At 42.2% G+C, this 16,875-nt stretch overlaps 1 protein-coding gene across 1 annotated transcript in view; it reads right to left on the bottom strand.

The window, feature by feature from the left end:
• ABTB2 (ankyrin repeat and BTB domain containing 2) overlaps positions 1 to 16,875 on the bottom strand; it is a 114,559-nt gene that overhangs the window by 20,429 nt on the left and 77,255 nt on the right. The window lies entirely within an intron of this gene.

Genomic DNA, 16,875 nt, shown 5'->3' with positions numbered 1-16,875 from the left:
GAGATTTTATATCAATTTTATACTAGCTTTTTCCTGGAAAAAGGTACTGGCATGTGGAGATCACATGCAGCATCCTAGAGGAGAAGCTGTGGGATCACAGATCTCCTGAGTACCAGTTCCTCCTGGGGAGATTCTGTCTGGACACAAGAGGAAAACTTTCACAATGAGAACAGTCAGCCACTGGACCAATTTCCCAAGGGAAGTGGTGGATTCCTCAATATTGGACACTTTTAGATTTGTCTGGACAGGATGCTTGGCCAACTTGCTTTTGCCAAAAAAGGCTGGACCAGGTGATCCTTGAGGTCCCTTCCAAGCTGGTGTTCTATGATTTATCCATCACAAGGAAACCAGCCCCCAAAGTGGGTTCTTCTGAAGGTTTTTAAGAGTGCTGGGATCCAGGTATTTCTGGCAGAGGGAAGTTAATTGTATGCAAAAAGGAAAGAGCTCCAGAGGAGTCAGAAAATTATGTCATCCCTCCTCTGCAGTGAATGCTGGGACAATGCTTTGGAGCTTCACTCTCAGAAGTGAGGAATATCTGCTACCTCAGGTGAAAACAGTCAGTTTTCCCAGAAAAAACAGACATGCTGTCACATTCCTTCCTCCTCCCTGGGTCCCCAGGAGGGTCCTGTGATTAGGTTGCTGAAGAATCACAGAATAGTTTTGGGTTGGAAGGAACCTTAAAGATCATCTCATTCCAAATCCAGGAACACCTTCCACTAGACCAGGTGGCTCTAAGCCCCATCCAACCTGAAGGAAAAAAGAAGCAAGAAGGAGACATTTTCCCTGCAGCCACACCTCTTCTCTGCTGTTTTTCATTGCCTCCTGTTTTGCTCCAGCAAAACAAAGCAGGAGCCAACAGTGACAGCAACAGCAAGAGAGAAAAACCTTGTTCTTCTAAACAAAAGTCTCCTTCTTCTAAAGCAGGGAAGAAATGAGTGTCCTAATGGAAGCAGGTGAGAATGGCAAAATTCACCTCACTCTTGGCAGCCTGAGCAGGTCCTGAGTCACACATGCACAGTCTCCGATCCTGCCTGTCCTATGGTCTCCTAAATGCTCTGAGTGAAAATTTTCTCTTCCCTTCATCTGTAACTGCTGCTCTCTAAGTCCCTGATAACATTTTAAACACACACAAACTTTAGCATCACAAAACGTGTAAGCATCAGAGTACTTTTGGTCAGAGTGGGGTTGTCCATGGTATATCCCCATATTTGATTTACTGGAAATATACAGATTCTACTGCAGAAAAGAACCCCAAATCTTTAAAGATCAGTGTGTGTTATTGCAAGGGACTGAAAAAAAAAAATAAAGAAAGGTTTTCAGTACACTAATGTTTGAGTTTAATGCTGGAACCAAACTCTATGGCTCAGTCCCACCTTGCCCTAAAAGGAGAGAGCTCAAAGTGACTAAGACTTTGCATGAAGACGGAAAAATCCCCAGGATGGCAGCAGAGTGAAAAAGAAATCAGAGTGAAGTCTCATTAACTGGAGAAGGGAAAAGACTTTGAGGCAAGACAGAGTATCCAAAACCCAAACCAGGTCATGCTTATGTGGAAATCAGTGGCATATTTATAATTTGGAATCTCAAACACTTAAAACCCTTCTTCAGCCAGCAGGAAAAAAATAATATCTCAGAGTATATAATTACATGTGAACAGAACAACAACAGAAATGCTGATTTAGAAGAAACACAAAATCTTTGCTCCAAAACACAATCAGTCTCAGTCACAAGCCATTCCTCACAGATTTAAAAATATTTTACAGAATTTTAAAACTTCCCATATTTACAGAGAAAAGATAGGAATTACCATGCTGGATCCTACTCAAGGATCATCTCAACACATGCCACGTCTTTTAAAGCAGACAGTTTTCACATCTTCACAGAAAAGGAAGAAGAAATTCAATCACTTTCAACTGACCCAAAAGGTATTCTTCCGAATCCCCTTGAAACAATGGCTGGCTCTCATCTCAGAAGATAAGAGTTCTCAAATTTTAGTGGATCATTATCAAGTTACCAAGGTCTTGGCTTGGATATGCCATGAGTTTAGTGAGTCATCCTTCAGTCAGACACTGATGGAATGAAAACCATCTGGATAATATTATATTTATTTGGATCCTTTCTCCACTAAATCTGCATTCACAGCTTCCTCTGCTTAGAGAATATAAAATGGTACAAGAATAGTTTCAATCTAGAACCAGCAGCTCTGATCTCTCCTACCACTCCTCGTAACCACAGACAGAAATAACACCTTTTCCATCCTTTGCAAATCACACTTAAAAATAAGATGCAGCATCACACAGGTTTTATTCATGCAAAACCAAGTCAAAACTAGATTTGAGCTCACTAAAAAAAGACATAAAGGGAATTCACTGGGAATCTTAAAAAAGACCCCCAAGTCTGTGGTTTATTTATTATAATCACATTTTACAAACTTTAACAACAGGGAAAATATTCCATTTTCAGGCTGAAAACAAGCACTGGTGCTGCTCTGGAATGTACCATCAGGAAAACATGTTTGTAACATCTGTGTGCTGTGGCAGGAGGAAGGTTTCTAGAGAGATAGAAAATAATTAAAACCAACTTAAATTGTATATACTTGATGATCAGAGGCAGATATAGATACACACGATAGTTTAACTACAGCAATCTGGTCATAGTTATGTGGTCAAGGATGTGACCAACTCCCATCTGCCCCCCCAGCCCCACATGGAGCTCTTTGATCCCTGATGGACATTGTGAGTCGCCACCTCCTGCTCCTCTTGCTCCTCCCAACTCCTTGGTGTCCTAAAACTCTCCATAAAGTGAAAACTACTGCAAACAGTTCAGGAGATGAACTGTTCTGAGTCTGGACCTAACTGCAGTCTTGACCTCAATTAACATGGAGCAATTCCAGAGATATGGAGGGAGTCCAGAGGAGGCCACGAAGATGTTCCACGGGCTGCAGCAGCTCTGCCCTGGAGGCAGGCTGGGAGAGCTTGGGGTGTTCAGCCTGGAGAAGAGAAGGATCCCAGGAGAACTTAAGAGCCCCTTCCAAAGCCTAAAGGAGCTCCAAGAGAGCTGGAGAAGGCCTGAAGTGACAGAACACAGGGAATGGCTTCCCACTGCCAGAGGGCAGGGTTAGATGGGATATTGGGAAAAAATTCCTGACTGTGAGGGTGGTGAGGCCTTGGCACAGGTTGCCCAGAGAAGCTGTGGCTTCCCCATCCCTGGAAGTGTCTGAGGCTGGATGAAGTTTGGAGCAAACTGATCTAGTGGAAGGTGTCCCTGTCCATGGCAGGGGAGCTGAATGAGTTGGTCTTTAAGGTCCCTTCCAACACAAACCATTCCATGATGATTCCATGATTCTAACAGTGGCTCTGGCTAGGTCACCTACATCAGATCTATTAAGCCTCTCCCAGCTCTTACAAAAAGGTGTCTACCCTGCTTTGCAAGCACAAAACACCCTCCCAGACACGATCCAACAAGTCCAACACATGGAGTCCTGGTACCCAGGACCCACCCCAAGGAGACTGACCAAGGAAAACCTTGCCATGCACGACGATTCCTGCAGCAAAGGAAAACACTGGTCCATTTTGGAGCAGGACATGAATCCAAATGAGATGCATGACAGAAATGAACTTGTAACAGCATGCTAGGTGATAGTCAGAGATAAACACGGGCACAGAGCCAGAGTGGGGGGTCTGCTATTCTTGGATTAGCCTTGATCCTGTGGGCAGAAAAACCAAGAGGTAACTCCTACAGTGAATTCCAGCAGCTCTGCTGGCAAACTAAAAAAAAACCCCATTGGTCTCTCAAAGCAGATTATCAGGGGTCAGTGTGGTTCTTCACTATCCACTGCTGAGACTCCTTCCCCATTTTTTTTTGCCCATTTTACTTAATTCCCAACAGCACAAGGAGGATTGAGATAACAGGCCTTTTAGTTATGACTTCAATCTGATTTGCCAACATGCATATGTTAAAAACATATGCTGATTCTCGAGCCAAGACCAATCTGCCAGATTCAATCACTGAACTCACTTTCAGGGCCCAGTTGTAAAATCCTGACACAGAGCGTTGCCACGCTCAGGAAAACTGCCTGAAGCTCCTGAGTTACAACTGTGGGAACAAAGAGCCAGAAAGATAAATATTTTTGTGTAGTTCTGGAAAACTGAAAGCTGTTTAATTAATTACAACTGAAAAAGTTTGCTCAGTCAAACACAAGACAATTCTCACCAAAGCAAAGGGTTTTCACAATGAATAGGGGAACGTTTCCCATTTACCTCCCAGCATAAGCCAAAACCTAATTAGTGTTTCAAAAGAGGAATTTTAAAACACAAAATACTGGTATCTAGAGGCAAAACATTTCAAGGTTAAAAAGATCATTCTTTCCTTTTCAGAACTGAGAAATAGTTGATCAATCTGTATTTTTTAATAACTTTAATTGACATTACACTTGTGTGCCATGTCACGCTCCCATGAGCATGGACATCGTGTGGCGTCGCTCACCCCCTTGCTGATGTCAGTGCTTCCTTAATTAAAATCTAAGTAATCTTTTGGCTTTCCACATTCCCGCAATCCGAGATGTTCCAGAAACTAATTTAGCATGGAGGTACGAGGAACACACCAGTACATGCAGATGACAGGAATGGGTTTTGGAGCTCTCTTAGGTACAATTGCGCCATGTGTGCTCTGAAATCAGGTACCCACTCCACCCCCACAGTGGAATTACACAACCCAATTTCTGGCTGCTCTCTTACAATCACAGAAGGTCTCACAAAAGAGCCAAAATTTAAGAGTCCACTTTCTTGAATAAAAGGCATTCAAGCCCACAGTGTGTGGCATTTGTGGATGAACAGGCAGAACTATACCAATGCCAGGTAAGACACATCAAATCTGTCATAAATGAAAGTTCAGAAGGAGAAGTAACATCACTGCTGGACCAAATAATTTCTTTGATTATTATTTTTCAAGAAAGTAAGACTCTGTCCTAATGGCAAGCTGCTTAATGAACATATTTCACCTAAATCTTCAGGGAGTTTCTGTTCCTTAGTTCTTGTCTTAAAATATTGAAGAGTTGATGTGCAGGATGAAGAAGGTGTTCTGTTTGCTACCAGTGGTGAATGGATTTGTTTCTCTTTTCTACCGGAAAGCATAATTAGATCCATGTTTGCATTTTGCCTTAGATAAATAAATAAATAGTGCCATGTAAAGGTACAGATATGAGAAATAAAAGCAACAGAAGTGTCCTGTTTAAAGAAAACTATCACTGCAATGAAGTTCTTTTATGCCAGACTAGAAATCATCCCATCCTTCCCTTTTGTGTTTAATACTGTGAAATCTCCCAACTTCAAACTCTTTTTATGCTGCTATCCCTGTGATTTCCATGGTCCTATCAATGGGTATCACAACCTAAATAACACTGGAAATGGCAGACACAACAGCTTAACTCTGGGATTCTGATAGGTGGATGGATTTAATTGGCCCAGCTCAAATTCCTTCTGTTTCCAAATATCCTAAATTTAGAGCACGCCTGCATTACATTTCAACATTTGGAGCTGCAGTGCTTCTCAGCAGATGCCACAAATTCCACTATTAAGTCTGCTTTCAGTACCAGCAGTGGTGCTGAGCAGTCTCTTGCTTTGGCTGTGTGTGAACTTTCACTGAATTTCAAATAAGAATAATTAAAGTAATAAAAATACCTCAATATATAGATCTTTCAGTAGATAAGTTTCGCCTAACATCTCATGTATTCTGAACAACAGAGTTGCAGATTTTATGCCAGGATGGCAAATGATTGAATAAGACCCAGCAATGTTTGTTTATACCCAGGACACCTGCAGTCCAGGGAGATGAAAAAACCCGACTGTCCCGCAAGTCTCCATATCAAGGTTATCTGTTACCCCATCTCTCTCTCTAAAAAGCCACACTTAAATAGCCTTATATTAACAGATTAGATAAAAATTCTAATGGGGGGTAAGAGAGTGAAGTTTTCTTATCCACACCCAAAACCTGTTCTTGCAACAAGCCCAACCTGGTTCATGCTGACCATTGCAGAGGGTGCAGCACTGTGGTTACCACAGGAACACAGAGGAGTTTCAAGCTCCAGCTGCCTCCTCAGCTAATGACCAGCATGACAAAATAATAATTTTTGTTTCTAATACCAAATTACAAGGATTTTCTTTTTCTTTTCAGCCCCCTGTGGCCAGAAAGCAGATCTAAAACCACAGAAGCAGCAATGATTGAGATGTTAAAGATGACAAAGCTGAAAGTGCATCAATTCTAATGCCAAGTACAATGTGCACAATTATTCTTTACCAGCTTGTTGTGAAAAATATTTTCACTCAAAATCTTCATATGCTCTACACTTCAGCACCTGTTACTTGAATAAACCTTTCTATCAGCACCCAGTGCTCTGCATTCCAAACACAAAAAAAAAGATGATACATGGGAAACATCTTTCTTCCCAGAGTTTTTTCCTCAAAAAAACCTGAAGAAACAAAATTATTTGAGAAATAAACTGATTTTCATTTACCTTTCTTCACAGGAGGTACCTCTGAGCCCTGACTGTGTGGCTAAAGCTGTAAATAGCCAAAACTGTGCCACATCACTGTCCTGGGGCAAATGCCCTTTTGCTCTCAGATTAAGCCAGTTTGGCCACTTATCCTTAAGCATATTAAGTGTCTCAAAACAGACAGTTTAGCAGACTAAAAGTGGTCCCAAAGTGAGTTAATTAAACTATTGTAACTTCTTGTGTAAGGAAGAATGGCATGCCCAGATGGAAAGTCATTTAAAGGCACATATGTTTCTGTGATGTTCTAGTGCACCAACTCTTCAGAGAGATCCTTCCTGAAGAATTTGGCAGCCCCAACAGGGAACTGAGCACTGACTACCTGGCACAGTGCAGAGCTGCACAGAGGGAACTCTTAATCACACAGTCTGGCTGCTCCGAGCAACGTAATTACAGCAAGATACAGGTTACGTTAGTCCTGTTATAATTTCATGCTAATGTGCTCAAGTTCCTCTCAACTAATTAACTATCCTCCAGTAATGCATCATGGACAACTCATCCTTTCCTACTGAAAAGGTCTCTAGTTCTGCAGCACCTGTCTCAGAAGAGCCCCATGTTTCTCTGGGAGGATCTTTTCCATTTCTCAAGGAAGCCAAAGGGGTGAGGAATCATTAACTGAATTCCTTACAGTAGCAGAGAGTTTTCCAGGAATAAAACTTTCCAGCTCCTGTCTCCCCCTTCTATCCTCTAGCCATTATGATACACTTTCTAATCCATGGAAGAAAGACCTCCAGGTACAAACTCTTCAGTGGAACTCGTGTTGTCAGTGGTTTGGCTCCAGACTGAGAGTGCCCCTTTCAGCAGCATCACCCCAGATAAGCAGCAGCAAAGCACAGCTTGGTCTCTCCTCTCTCAGCAAACATGTCAGACCAGCACCCGTGGTATCAACACCAGGTGGTTTAGCCCCAGAAGATTCCATGAACCAGGGCTGAATCAGCTCAGACATGCAACTCATTTGAATAGGATTTGTCTTGCAGAGCAGACATGCTTTTTCAAACAGCCACTTCAGCAGTTACTGTAAAAACATGTGATTAAAACAGGGCAGTTGAGCTCTGTAAGTGACCGTAAGGTTACATGGCAGCACAGGCACTCATAGGTATGGGACAGGGAACTGCAAATTGCCAGGGTCTCCTTTAAAAAGGAAACCAAGCAGAGACACACCAATCTAGGATTACCCCAGGGAAAGCTTAGGTCTAATCTCCACAAGGTCAGAGAAAAAGAATGATTGTTGCTATTATCATAAATTACACCCAGAAACATTTACTCTTCAGAGGAGGTTTGCTCTCAGCTCTGTGTTACAGAGATGTCAGGAACAATAACAGCAAAGCCCCCAACAACCTGCCAGCCCTGGCTGCTGCACAGCAAAGACTCACAAATGTATTTATTTAGTGTGGCCTTTGTTAAAGCACCAGCTAACTCCTTCCTCAGGAAACAGGCAAGTTCTGCAAGGGAAGGGCTGTAATTTAGTCCAATAGGAAACAATATTAACTTCAATTGGAAACAGCAATTACTGAAAAAGGAGAAACTTGCTGGCTTGATACCATCATTGTTCTTTGCTACGTGCTCAGAACTTTTCATCCACCAAGTTGCTGCTTTTTAGGTATATTAGTACAAAAGCATGATGTTGGTATCACAATACTGACAATCAAGGATCTATTTAAGAAAAAATGGAGACAGGCTCATAGGAAAAGACGGCAAACCAGCAAGAATCAAGCAGAGAAATGTAGACTCCGTCAGTCCTCTACTGTATCAATAGGCACTCACTGTCCAAAAGGCGGAAAAAGAAGCCAGAAGACCTTGTCTTACTCATTTCTGTGTTTCTATAATGCTCAAACAGTTTTGTTTTAGGTTTCCCTGCATTATTTTCCCTTCATTTTTAATGCTGGGTTGCTGCTCATTCTTCTCATCATGAACAGCAAACAACGAACAACACACAGCCCAGGGTGCCTGCAGGCACTGAGGATTCCTGGGTGCACCAGCCCTGAGACTCCAGGCAGCTGAATTGCCAGGCTCTCATTTTCTTACACCTTCTTTTTTATCTTCACAGATGGAAACTCAAGAGCAGAAGCCAAGAGCTCGATGTGGGCATCTTTACAGTACAGTAATTACTGCAGCTGTAGTTACAGTAATTGCAGGGTGGTAGCACACACATACACAGTGGCTGTCATCTCTTCACTGCTAAACAAGACAGCCAGAGATCATCCATCCACTTTCCAAACATCTAGACAAACAGGGACTTTCAGCAGGAATGGCTTAGGTCGGTGCCAGCCTTTCTGGGGATTTCCACCCACCACCGGAAAAATGTCTATGAAAGAAGAAAATGTTTTTTTCAAACAAAGGTTTTGTGACTGAGAGGACAAAGGCTGTCAAATGCCTTATGCTTCTCTAGGTAGGTGGTGAGGACCAATGACTGCACTGTCTGTGAAGAACCAGTTTTAGGAAACAAGGTATTGATACCTGTGGATGAGGGGGAAGTTACCAAGAGGACAGAGGTACAACAACTTTAAGGACAAATATTGGAATTAGAACCACAGAAGCTGAGGTACAAAGGCACTTCTGCAGATCATTCAGTCCAAGCCCCTTGCTCAAAACCAAGGTCAGCTACAGCAGGTTGCCCAGGACCACATGAAATGGGTAATCTTTCAGGTGACCTGTCCTACCTGCATCTGCGATACCTGAGACTTCTCAGACCATGAAAACCAGTGAATATGCAGCAGCAAGGTCCCAAGACAGCCCATTTTTGGTTCATGGCTCCACTACAGCCATTATCATCAAGTTTTTGTTTCACTGTGCATTCTCTTTTTAACCTTTAATGCCTTCCCCATGTGTCAGGCCTGGCAGTGTCTTTATTCTCCACACACTCTGCTCTGTGCTGCTCCATTTCATACACAGAGAGATTCCTCTCCTTGCAGTTTTGCAGAGAATTTAAATAATCTGTGTTTGTACCCCACCCCTGCTCCAAAACAGCAAGATCAGAAGATATAGGAGCTACTTTGGAAACACAACAATAACACTACAAATTGCTTACAGCCAGTAATGTGGAAGAAAGGCTGGGCTGTCCCAGGTGTGAGATATGCAGAGTTAAAAAAAAATAAAATTGAGCAGTGTTTGTTTATACAAAAAACATAAAAGGGAAAAATTATCTAATTCAGAGCATTGCCAGCTACAGCAGTTGCACTTGGATGAATTCAATCCTCAGGGTTTGCAATTAACTCCCTTCACTCCTGCCAAGGTCATCTCTCACATTCCAATTCTGCAATCTTTGAACTAGAAAGAAATAAACAATTAAAAAAATTATGAGACGTAAAAATAGATGATGCCAGGCAAAGGCAGGAATGTTCCAGGAACACAAACATAACTAGTGTCTGTCATCTACTGACTTCAGTCTGACTTGGTTTAATTCCATTCCCTTTAATATTCCATAAATACTTCATCCTGGATCTCTCCTCTCAGTCTTTCAGTTAAAATACCAGGAGCACATATAGAAGGAATCCGACTTGTGGGCTCTGTCAAGAAATCATTTTTTTTCTATCAAAATGTTACTGAGATGTCCCATAAACAGCAGGAAGGTGAAAGTTGTTCATCAAAAATGTTGACAAATAAAGCTACTGACTCCTCTTTTTAAAATATGTTTCCGATTTTTAAAACCGTGGAAGATATTCAATGTATTGCAGCAATTTAGTACAGGCTCAGCAAACAGATTATCTAGTCTAAGGTCAGGAACAGCACTGCCAATGAACAATTAATTTCAGTCAATAGACACATGTTGATTGCATTTTATTGGCCTCTGAAATAGGGCCATTCACTCCATCTTCCCTGTGAATGAGCATCTCAAAACCACAATTAAACCAGACATTAACTGGTCAAAGTCTGAAAAACACCTGGTAACAGCTTCCCTCCTTAGTGCTGGTGGAGAAAGTTAACCTTATCTGTTTATAACTTTCTTATTCTTCTAATAAATCTACCAAGTTGATTTTTCATCAATAGCAAATAGCTGCTTTTTTTTGGTCCCCTCTGCACAACCAATGGCACAGTTCAATGTAAGGCTTCTGTTTCTCTATATTTAATCAGTATATTTATATCAAAATAGCTTTGGGGGGAAAAAATAAAATCAATGGACTGGGGGTGGGACATGGGGATGGGACTGGAATATGCTCATCACTGACACATCTTTCTGTAATGATCCTGTTGACTTCAGGGATATTCCGAGTGGATTTAAGTACTGTTAAATATGAGTGTATGATTGTGCTCTCTCAAGGCAAATAACTGGATCAGGGTTTACTTTTATTATTCCTATACACCTACTTTTGTCTGGTGAGGCAGCTGCAGACAGAATGGAAAGATACTCAAGATCTCTCAGACAAGCGACCCCAGAACTTGTTTTATTGCAGACCTTTTTAAAAGCACACCTCACTGAACTAAGTGTATCAAGTTCTGTTCCTGATACTGCATGGAAACAATAGGATATGGCTGTAAAATACAAGAATTCAGACATAAATACATTAATTTTGAATTAGGAAAGGCTAGGCCACAGATAAATCTAAAAGACAGACAATGATGTAGCTATTACACTTCATAAAATTCCATAAACCTGTAGTTAAAAAGAGTAGAGGGGGGAAAAAAGCCTCATGACAGATCAGGGAGAGTCTGGAAACATCCAGCTGGAGAAGAGATTTGTCCTGGAAAGCCTTACCCAGTTCTGAAATCAGTGATACCTCTCGGTGATGTTGGTGATGAAGCTCAAACCCAGCCCTCAGCAGCAAGCTCTGCAGGTTATTCCTGATTTTCCTTCCTTTTCTGCCAGTTGGATGCCCGTGCAACACAGAGCAAGGCTTTTTGGAGGCAATTCACATTAATAACTGGGATATTAATATCCCTTTAATACGGATTAATACTGCTATATAAATTTGATCCATGTAGCCAAATCACTCCTGTCTCAAGCAATTCCAGAAGGAACATTTAGTTGTGCCAGGTATTTTCTGGACACAGGGAAAGAAGGCAGCAAAACATGAAGGAAGGAGCTGAAGGCTCTAATTATTCCTAATGATGCACCTAGAAACCATCAAGTAAATAGGAACTAAGTAAGAACAAAGTAATGCTTTTTCAAAACATGAAATTTAGGAAATCTGATGAGATTCAGAAATAACCATAGCACAGGGGCTCTTTATTTGAATCAACCACTGCAAATCAATCAATTAATAAATAAATAAATCCTGCTTGGGCAGGATTTTGACAGAAGAATTAATTTAGGCCCAACTCTAGTTTCTGTGCCAGCCGAAGTAGGTTTAGATTTTACACCACAAGACAAAAAATATTAAGTGTTCCAGCCAATGATGATTTAAATCAGGAGCTCAAGTATTGGAAGAACAGAACATTTGTGCAGAGAGCACTCAAAAATTGCATGAAAGGGCTACAATCTTTTCTTCTTCCTTCAGAATCAGATGCATTTTTCATCCTTTCTCAATAAATAATGTCTCAGAGCTGACACTGCTGGAAATACTCCACAGAGAGAAAACCCAAGTACATGGTTCAGCTCCTTCCTCCTCCTGCCCCAGAGGAGGAGGAGGCACAAGTCCATTTTTCCTGCTTGACTCTACTGAAAAATATGGTTTGCATGTTTATCCAAGGATCATGTGAGGTAACAGATGTAATGGGAAGGCTCCTACTGGAAGTAGAAAAAAATTTAGGTCATTTTTCAACCTTGTAGGTAAGAGCAGGCATTGAGCTGAAAGCAGGATGAGCAGCAGCCTTCCAGCTAAAAGCAGGATAAGCAGCAGCCTTCCTGAAGGATTATCTGTGGCAAGGAAGAAACTGAGTGAGCCCAGGTTTGTTTACAGTCACATCACAAAACAGACTTCTCCAAAAAAGCAGCAAATCTGGAGCCTGCACATGGCAAACAGCACGAGGTGGCCCCTGTGTGACTGCAGTTGGTTTCTTGCAGGGTCCACGGCTTTTCCAGCTGAAGAGCTGTGAATTTCCAGCAAATTGGCAAGCCTCAAATTTTACTGTTGTTGGCAGCTGACAAATCCTCCATCAGCTCTGGAATTTCCCTAGTGTTTTACTGGATTTTCACTGACAGAGTCAGATAGGTACAGTCTGTGTGCTTCTGCTGATGCAAATTGTTTTGTATTCACTGATGTTTGGAATAAAATAATGCCCCAGCAAACTCAGACAACATGTAGAACTTGGCACAGCTGCCACATGGATAGTCGGGAAAGGCCTGACATGGCTGGATCCACGAGCACTGATGGACAAGCCTGGAATTAGTTTTAGAATGTTCTACAGACCAACAACAGAAAAACACAATTCAGAGTTTTTTAAAGGGGTAGCTGGAAGGGGAGGATAATCAGCTACACAAGGAACCAGGATCCAACTTTTTTGCCTGTTCTTCAGTATTAGATCATGCTGACTTTCCTATAATAAATGCTGTAGGCACATGATAACCAAAAAGAGACAGGATGAGGACAGTCAGTGGTGTCAATTCCCAGCTTTAAGGCTGGACCACTATGCTGGCCAAGTCAATTTACCCAGGGCAGACAAGTCCACCCAGCTGTAAAATGAAACCATAATATTGACCTGGATTTGGGCTCTATGGGAGCAGACAAATACTCCCCAAGATAAGCATCACTGTGAGAGCATTCTTGCCCTGACATACCATTAAAAATAAAACGAAAGCTTTACGTTCCACTTAGGAAAAGTGAAAAAGGAGAAAGAAACTTTGTTTACCTTTGAATGGCTCTTGTCAAGTCACAGTATCTCAAACAATCCCAGTAAACATGATCTCAGGCTGTGGAGTGCTCCCAAGCTCAGCCAGCCTGACATAAGCAATGGGAAAAATCCCAGAGCAGGAACAGAGCAGAGAGTGGAGTGCCATGTGTCTGCTTGCTCCTTGTGCTCCAAAAACACATTGTTTGACCCCTGACACAACACAGACTAAGATTTCACAGAAAATCAAAATATCTTATTGCCCAGCAGAGCCATTTTTTTGCAGCAGCACAGACAGGTGTGCTCTGATGACACCAAAAAGCTCTGAGCCTTCAGGCACCCAGGTGTATCCTCACTGAGCAAAGCAGCTTGTGCTCACCTCAGGGTCTAATTCCTTTGCCAAAATATTGCACAAGTGGCACTCTCTGTTTGCAAAATGCTTCCTCAGGTGGGCCATCTGACACCAAATAGCAGATGGTTTATTGTCCCTCCAGCAAATAAGGTCATTCTGGGGTTCTAAGTGGGCCATGGCTTGGTTATACAGCTGCATTCACTTTAATGTTTTGCTTAAGATACCTGAGTGCTTTCTCTCTAATTCTGCCTCCTCTACTCCTCCTGCTTCAACACCTTCATCTGGAGGTATCAGAACCAACATCACAACAAACTTTCCAGAATTTCAGTGTACTGGGATCCATTCACATACTGGAGGCCGAAACAGAGAGCTCCTCTCTCTGCCAAACTAGAGGTAGCTCCACTGACCCTACTGCTGCAGGACTCTCCAGCTTTCTCACCTCAGGTCTTCTGCCAAAGTGTTTAACATGGATAAACCCCACTTTAAACTGGTTTTGTTCACTGGGGTGCCTTAAATACCTTTCTGCAGCGTGTCTGTTTTCATACCTTATGAACTTTGCTGCAGGATACATTCAGAAGCTGAGCAAGATTTTTAAAGTCCTTTATGGCACGTGACAGCCCCCATTAGGTGTGGTTTCAGAGCTGAATTCTGTGCTTGCCTTCATGTTGAAGACCTTCCAGACCCTTCAGTGTTATGATTTTCACAGCACTTTCCATCACAGTGTGAAACACAAAAAGCTCAAAGACAGCGGAAAGCCAAAATAAACAGCAGATTGTCAGGTCTCTGGATGAACAACTGCAGTTCCTTCCACTGAATCAATGTGGCTCGTGGATTTTCCCAAAACAAGGTTCTACCAAGTTTGCAGCTCTAACAGCCATCCCTCTCTTTGCTAAATTTCACATCAACGTTCAACAGATTTATATATTTATACAGGAAACTGAAGCACAAGCAAACACAGAACAGCTCAGTGTTACTGTCCTGGTCTGTGACAGATTTTTCCAGCAGGAAACAAACTGGGATTGCTGTGCACAGAACAAGGATATTCCAAAGAGCCAGCACAAACACACAAAAGAGCAATGTCGAGTTTGCAGCTGATTTAGCACAGCTCAGGAAAGAATAAAAGGCTGCCCAGCCTTGCCAAGTCACACTAGGTGAATCAGTGCCCTCATCCCTCATGCCCCGAGCCCGGCCTCCACTGTCCCTCCTCTTCAGCCAGGAATGAGTAAACCACCTCCTCTGCAAAGTGCCACCAGCAATATTTATATAATAATAATATTTATATAAATAACTTGCCCAGAGCTCAACACATTAAGACACAGATAAATCCACCTTGGAGCAAATGAAAGGTAGGGTTGGATGTTCAATTCTGGTGTACCAAGCAATATTAATTTCATTCTCAGCTTTCATAAACTTCTCAAAACCAGCCCTTTAATCTTATAGTGCTCACTTCTGATTGGTTTTTTTTTTCCCTAATTTTATTTTTTTGCTCCATTTTAATATATCCTCTTTAATTTCCTTTACAGCTAAGTACTGGTCAGTAAAAAATGGCAGAAATTTCCCTTACACCAGCTGTCACAGGATCTAGTGAGGATTTTAAAACAGAATAGAGTTGCAGCCCATATTCTAAAAAAACTCCGGTGAACCATGCGAAGAGCATTGTTTGGGAGCAATTGGAGAGATAACTGCACTCCTGACTTAACTCATTTATTGTCCTCAGTGTACAAAACAAGTAGCTGCAGTAACATCATCCCACTGAGAGTACTGAAAAGGACACAAAATAGAAAGCCTAATCTATATTTCTGGTACAAACTGTTCAGCAGCTTCAGCTGTACAATTGTTGTACCTGTAAACTGTTGTACCACAATACAGTGGTACAACTTTAGACAATCTGGCCTCATAGAAAGTAATTTTTTTACACAGAGTGCAAGCATGCACAATAAACAATCTTGCACTAGGTAGGGCATTTGACTAAAGCGAGTAAGCCCAAAAAATTGAGCTCCCAATGGGTTCTGAGTTATGCAGCTGCCTCTTTCTATTCCTGTTTTATTCAACTTCACTTAATTCCTCTTGATTCTTCATATGTGTACATCAGTTCCCTCTCAGTGTATTCCTGCTCCTTTTGAAAAGATTTTAGAGGAGGATCAAAGAAAAAGACAATTTTTTTTACCTTTGTAATTATTTGTCTGTTACTATGATTTCACAGTAATTTTAGAAGCTGGGGCTGAGCACAATGAAGCTCAAGATGGGAAGAAGAAACCATGTTATTTCCAAAGCTGCAGAGATGTTTTCCTTTCCTGTCCAATAAGCACCTTGCTTTTTTTGTTTTGTGAGTGTGGCCTCCCCTCCCAGGTTCCAATACCTCAATACACCATGGAACTTCCCACCCACTTTGCTTTTGGGAAGGGGCAGGATACAGCCTTCCCTCAACCCCGATGTCCAGCAGGCTAAAGGACATCCAAAGAGCAAGCTAGCATAACTAATGGATAACCAGGAACCAGAATTTCCCATTTAAGATTTCTGAAATAAACAGGAACTTGGATATGCACTTGGAAATGGGGAACTGAGCCTGTAACAGCCTGGGTCTTCCTGCAGAATGCAACTGGGGAGCAGGAGCTGCCTGACCTGTCAAGGAACTCAGCTTGTGGCCAGGCTGTGAGGGCTTCTCAGCTCTCCTCTTGCCACCAGCCTGTCAGGCAGACTGCCAAGGAGCTGGGCAGGAAGGAAACCAGGGAGGTTTCCAACAGAAAAAACGTCCCTCTGGAAAACTTCTGACCACTCTAATAATGGGCCTACTTTCAGAGTCAGTTACAGTGCTGGCAGGAGGCAGGGAGACCCACTGCATTCTCTGTTTAGTTATTGGCTTCCTATCCAAATTCCTTTCTGTACGAGACACAGGGCATCAACTGAAGTAATCCTTAGAAGGATGTTCATAAATCCCTCCAACCCCCTCCACAGCAAACGTGGCTTTTCCCCAGAACGATGACAATTGTTAATTGGTGCCATTCAGAAGGTAACATTTTCTTTGGTAAGGTCTTTACCGCTTCAGGCAACCACATGTACTTTTGGCAAGGTCTCCAGACAAGCCCTGTTGGCAGCACACAGCATGTGCCTCGCTCGGAAAGACTGCATGAAAAAACAGCTCACTTTCCGGTTCCAATTCCAAGGCTTCGTAAACTTGGCCACACAACCTGGACTGACTGCAGGAATAACTGATGCCTGATAGGTAGCATCCACAAAGCTGCCCACACAGTTACCCTGCAGAAGGGTAAAAACC

Source organism: Lepidothrix coronata, unplaced genomic scaffold, assembly GCF_001604755.1.
Source record: "Lepidothrix coronata isolate B3197 unplaced genomic scaffold, Lepidothrix_coronata-1.0 Scaffold130, whole genome shotgun sequence".
NCBI lineage: Eukaryota > Metazoa > Chordata > Aves > Passeriformes > Pipridae > Lepidothrix > Lepidothrix coronata.
Note: the sequence above shows the minus strand (reverse complement) of the source record. Positions and strands in the feature narration are given on the sequence as shown.